This window comes from Notamacropus eugenii, chromosome 2 (assembly GCF_028372415.1).
Source record: "Notamacropus eugenii isolate mMacEug1 chromosome 2, mMacEug1.pri_v2, whole genome shotgun sequence".
Taxonomy (NCBI): Eukaryota; Metazoa; Chordata; class Mammalia; order Diprotodontia; family Macropodidae; genus Notamacropus; species Notamacropus eugenii.
Window position 1 is genome coordinate 24,009,213 of NC_092873.1, and position 6,000 is coordinate 24,015,212.

A 6,000-nucleotide genomic window follows, 5' to 3' on the forward strand; every position below is an offset into this window, starting at 1 on the left:
GAGCAAATAGAAACTATTTTTCCTAGACTTATGTAATTTAGAGAAGAGGGAGGCAAACATAGGGTAACATAGCTTTTTGTAAGGGCCTACTATGTGCCAGGCACAGTCTTAAAACACTTTACAAATATTGTCTCATTTGATTCTCTGAAGATCCCTGTGAGGTTGGTGTTCTTATTGGCCACATTTTACACTTGAGCAACATAAGGGAGAAAGAAGTTAAGTGACTTGTCCAGGGTCACACATCTAATGTGACTAATGAAAAGTCCAAGAAATATAATTTCTGGGTAATTGATAATGAATTTTTTAACTGTGGCTGGCAAATAAGAGACTGAGGTCAGTGGCTCCCTGCAAGTGAAAGATGCCCCTTGAAGAGCATCGAATGCTGTAAAAGTGTTTGGAAATGAGGCTATGCCTGAGGGTAGAAATGAACTCTGAATCATTAATAATCAGTGAGTGATTGGACAACGCGGTGAGCTGAAAACCAGTCAATGAAGAATGAATGAACAGAGGGATAAGAATAATTGATAGATGCTGCTGCTCTTTGTCCTTCATTCTCAAAAAGGATTATGATATCTGGGAGATGCTGCCATGACATGCAAGTGAATTGAATTTAAGTGAAGGGGGGATGTGCAAAGTCACCAACCTCACTTTCTCCTCCGGAGCCATCTAGGTCCAGTGGCCAGATATGGATCAGAACAACTGCAGATGGCCTGGAATGCCCTGGGGGTTCTTGTTCATTTTAAACTTTGGAAGTTCTTAGTTTGAGTCAGACAATAGGCATTGGTAGATTAAGGTTTAATAAGAAATAAGATGAAGAATGGCCTCTTCCAAAAAAAAATTGATCTGGGATAGAAAGACCCTCATGGTTCCCAGGTCAAAACAGAAACAACTGTTAATTACTTTCCTTCTGAGCAAATTTGTTGGCCAATCAGTGAGAGCCAGAGTGATTTGAGGGTAAGGCTGGGTTTTAAGAGAAAAAACAAATGAAAGAAAAAGAGATACGTAAGATTATTTTTGTAAGACCTTCGAGTTGGTAAGGTCCCACCTATGATGGAAAAGCATATATCTGGAGAATTTGGGCAATCCCATCCACCAACAATGTGCTTCAGAGACTAACTGAATAATCTACAGAGGATGGGTTTCGGAATGAGGAAATAGAAGGAGAAAATCTTAATCCTAACTGAATTTTGGTTATTAATTGGCGTTAAATAGTTATTTCCCTCACTAGTATTTGACACTAGATTTTAACTCATTTCTACCTGTAAACCAATACCTCTGGGCACTGTGACACCACCTAGTTGCCCCCAGAGAGAGGGAGTCGGAAAGAAGAGCCTCTAACACTTGAAGGTAGAGATCGGAGGAAATCTCGGGTAAAATCCCTAATGCCCCTCTGTGCCTTTATGTCTCCAGCACGTCTGAGAGGAGCTGGGTTTCGTGGCACTGGGGCCAACCACCATGACAGTGTCCCCCTCATCTGGGCAGCAGGAATATGTTCATAACAACACACAGGAAAGAAGTGCGAATGAAAGTTCCGTGCTTGTGGAACCTGGACATTTTTATTTAGATGACTGGAGGCAGATCCTCTCTATGCTCATTGCCCCAGTTGGGTTGGTGGGGAACAGCGCTGTTCTGTGGCTCCTGGGCTTCCGCATCTGAAGGAATACATTCTCCATCTACTTCCTCAACCTGGCTGGGGGGCTAACGCCCTTTTCCTTTGCTGCTCCTTTCTGACAGCTGTAGCTGAATCTGTTACCTATTTGTATAATTCTTTCATATATAACGCAGTGAGGCACCTCAAACACATGGCCTACACCGTGGGCCTGAGCCTCCTGGCTGCGATCAGCACCGAGCACTGTCTCTCTGTGCTCTTCCCCATCTGGTACAGATGTCACCGCCCCGAGCCCACCTCTGCTGCTGTGTGCACTCTCCTCTGGGTTCTGACCAGCCTGCTTGAGGTAGCATATATTGTCAGTTGTTTTTATAAGTATGCTCACCATTTCTGTCTCGACTTGTTCATCATTGAGCTTGTGTGGTTTATCCTCCTCACTTCTGTGTTGTGTGTTTCCAGCCTGACTCTGCTGATGAGGGTCCAGTGCTGCTCCCAGCGCCGTCAGCCCCCCAGGCTCTGCCTTCTGGTCCTGCTCACGGTCCTCATGTTCCTGCTCTGTGCCTTGCCCCTGCAGATGGGATATTACATACATCCCTTCGATATACTTTTCATGCCTTATTGGTTCCGTCAACCACTAGCCTGTGTGAACAGCAGTGTGAACCCTTTCATTCACTTCTTTCTGGGGAGCCAAAGGCATAAAAGAAGGAGGGAGCCCCTCAGGATGATGCTCCAGAGGGCCCTGGGGGATGAGCAGGAGGTGGAAGGAGAGACAAGGGACACCCCACACATCAGTGTCCCATAGACGTCATTCTGAGGCTAAGAAGAAGATGACTCCAGAGCCCCTGAAATGAGGCCCTGCCCCAGGCCCAGCTGCAGCCTCTTCCCACCTCCCTATTGGGACAGCAGGATTTCCCTTCCATCCCTAATGTTGGTTCCCAGGGTTTGAACGCTAAGTGATGAGCAAACATATATTAGGTACCCGCTCTATGTTATGCAGTTGGGCACTGCAGGGGATAGAGCTACAGGGCCTGGAATGGGAACTGTGGTCAGATCTGGCCTGACACACTTACCAAACGTATGACCCTGTGCAAGTCTTAACCATTTGCCTTCATTGCCTTATCTGCACAATCAGGCAGCAAAAGAAATAGCCAACCACTCCAAGATCTTCGTCAAGAAAATCCCAGATAGGGGTAACAAAGAATCACATGACTGAACAATAAGACTATATCAGACGCTGTACTAAGTGCATGACAAATACCTCATTTAACCTTCTCAATACATCTGGGAGGTGGGTGGTCACATGACCCCATTGTACACCTGAGGAAACTGAGGTAGGCAGAGGTTTAGTGACTAGGCCAAAGTCCCAAAGCAAGTAACTTTCTGAGACTGGATCTGAACTCAGAACTTCCTGACTTCTGGCCCAACGCTCTGTGCTCTTTGAAAAACCCTAGCTTTCTGGAGGTTGCTTTACCTACAGAGTCAGGTCCAGGGCCTAGTGTGTCACCAGCCCAGAGGAAGAATACTCCACCAAATGGCCACTGTCTCTGTCCTGAAGAGTAGAGGAAGAGGAAAGACTTCTTCTAAGGCCCCATGTCTCCCCATTCTCTCCTTATGAATCTCTAAGTGAAGGCATAGAATCAGGGAACAGACACCTTGTCCTCCTCCCTCAGGCTTGATCCACGATGTCCCCTCAGGCTTTGTTCCCCATATTCCCTCAAAAAGTGGAGATTCGAGCTCAGCCAGGTCCCTTCCCTTCACTGCTTGTGCTCCTTTCTCCTCCTCCTCCCACACTTCAGCCAAATACTTCTCTCCCTCAAAGAGCAAGACTGAGGCTCAGCTACCTCTCTTGTTTCCAGTCTGTGCCTCCATCTCTCTGAGTCTCCCTGTTTCTATGTTTCTGTGACTCTCTCTATTTCAATCTCCCTTTGCTTTTGCATGACCCAGTACCTGATGAGGGCAGGTATTTTACCTGTGTTATCCTAATGAGTCCAAAGGAAGGGAAGGGAACATATCATCTCACACATATATGTCACACATACCACACATGTCACACAACATGCACACTCAAAACACATACACCACACATACACATACATACAGACGAAGACACTTATGCATTGAACACCAATGTCCTATGGAACATCCCAACTGTGAGAGATCATTCCGTCTCTACTTGTCTCCTCCAATGACAAAGACCTTACTCTTTCCTCAGGAATTTCAGGTCCCACATTTTACGTGATCCAGGCACAAACTGGTTTAATCATGTGGGTTTTTTTTTTTACTTTTATTATTTATATAATCAATTATTTTAATAGTTTTCCTTCTGTTAAACTGTTCCTACATTTCTGGCATGAATCTCACTGAGTCATAATGTATAATTTTTGCAATATATTCCTGTAATCTTTTAGTTAGTATTTTATTTAGGAATTTTACCTCCATATTCATTAATGAAATTGGTGTATTATTTTTTCCCCTGTTTTTACACTTCCTGCTTTGGGTATCAATATCATAGTCATTTCTTAAGAAGAGTTTGGTAGGATCCCTGTTCCAAACAACTATTTTAATATTAAAATTAGTTGATTTTTAAATGTTTGGTAAGATTCACTTGTAAATTCATGTAATGTGGCTGCTTTATTTCTTTGGAAGCTTATTTATGCCCAGTTCCATTTCCTTTTCTAAGAGAGATCTCTTTAGATTTTGTAATTCCTCTTCTTCTAATCCAGGCAATTTGTATTTTGGTGAATATGCTACCATTTCATTTATATTGTTGAATTTATTGGCATATAACCAGGAAAAATTACTCCTTAATTTCATCTTCATAAGCAGTAGATTCACACATTTCATTTTAATTACTAGTAATTCAACTTCTCTCTTTTTTAAATCAAATTAATAATCTAATTATTTTTTCTTAAAATCAACTGATTTTTTTATTAATTCAATCTCTTTTTACACTTAATTTTATTAGTCTTATCTCTAATTATTAGGAATTCCAACTTAGTGATTACTTGGGGATATCTAGTTTACACTTTTTTCTAATTTTTTTAAGTGCATATCCAATTCACTAGTCTCTTCTTTCTCTATTATGTTGATATAAGTATTTAGAGATACAAATTTTCCTCTGATTTTCACTTTTGATATATCCCATAGGTTTGGGTATGTGGTCTCATTATAGGCATTTTCTGTGATGAAATTATTGATTGTTCCTATGAATTATCCTTTAACCCACTCATTATTTAATGTTCTGTTGTTTAATTTCCAATAAGTTTTTAATCTATGTTGCTGTAGTTCCTTATTAAAGTAATTTTATTACATTGTGATCTGAAAAGAATGCTTTTAACATTTCTACTTTTCTGTTTTTAACTATAAAATATTTATTTCCTAATATTTGGTCAGTCTTTCAGGAAAATGAAGGTGGATTTCTCTCTCTTCTCCTTCAATTCACTCCACATCTAGTTTATCTAGAATTATATTCATTTCATTGACTTCTTTCATATTTTTAGCCAGATTTGTCAAATTCTGAAAGAGGAAGATTAAAATCCTCCACTATTATAGTACTGCTGTCTATCTCTATCTGTAATTCATTTAACTTTTCTTATAACAGCTTAGATGTTTTTGTATTTGATGGCTACAAGTTCAGTGTTGCTATAGCTACATTGCTAATAGTGTCTTTTATCAAAATATGGTTACCCAGTTATCTCTTTTAATTAAAGTAATTTCAGCCTTAACTTTGCCTGAGATTGCAATTGCTACCCCAGTCTTTTTTGCATCATGTGAAGTATAATAAATTTTATGCCAAACAACCCTTCATTTTACCTCTATGTATTTCCCATTTTTAAGTGTGTTTCTTTTAAACAACCTCTTGGTAAATCCTGGTTTTCCATTCTTTTTACCACCCATTTTCCATTTTAGCTTACCCAGTAAAGTTGAGTATGCTCAGGGAGCAAAGCCAAGATGATAGAGTGGAAAGACAGACCTGGAGAAACTTCCCTCCATAGCCAATAAATTACCTGTAAAAAATAATTCTAAACAAATTCTAGAACAGCAAAAGCCACAAAACAAAAGAGTGGAAGATATTTCCAGCCGAAGACAGCCTAGAAGCCCAACAGGAAAGGTCTATTGCACCAGACGTGGAGTGGAGTGCAGCACAGCATGGGCCTAGCAGTGGCAGGGACAAGACCAGAAGAGGCTTCTTTGTACCAACAGCAGCAGCACTTCCCAGATTACTCTACCTACAAATGCCAAAGACAGCTTCAAAGGTCAGTGAGAAAACTCTTTCACTTAGGTGAGAAGGGAAAGTAGTCTGGATCCTCCAGTGGTAGCCACTACAGTGACAAGGTCCATTCTTGGAGCTCTCCACTTAAGGGGAATTGAGTGGTTAATCTGAATCTCAG

General features: G+C 41.0%; 1 pseudogene; it reads left to right on the forward strand.

The window, feature by feature from the left end:
• Positions 1 to 1,455: 1,455 nt before the first annotated feature.
• On the forward strand, positions 1,456 to 2,411 carry LOC140522532 (mas-related G-protein coupled receptor member A6-like; annotated as a pseudogene).
• The last annotated feature ends 3,589 nt before the right edge of the window (positions 2,412 to 6,000 follow it).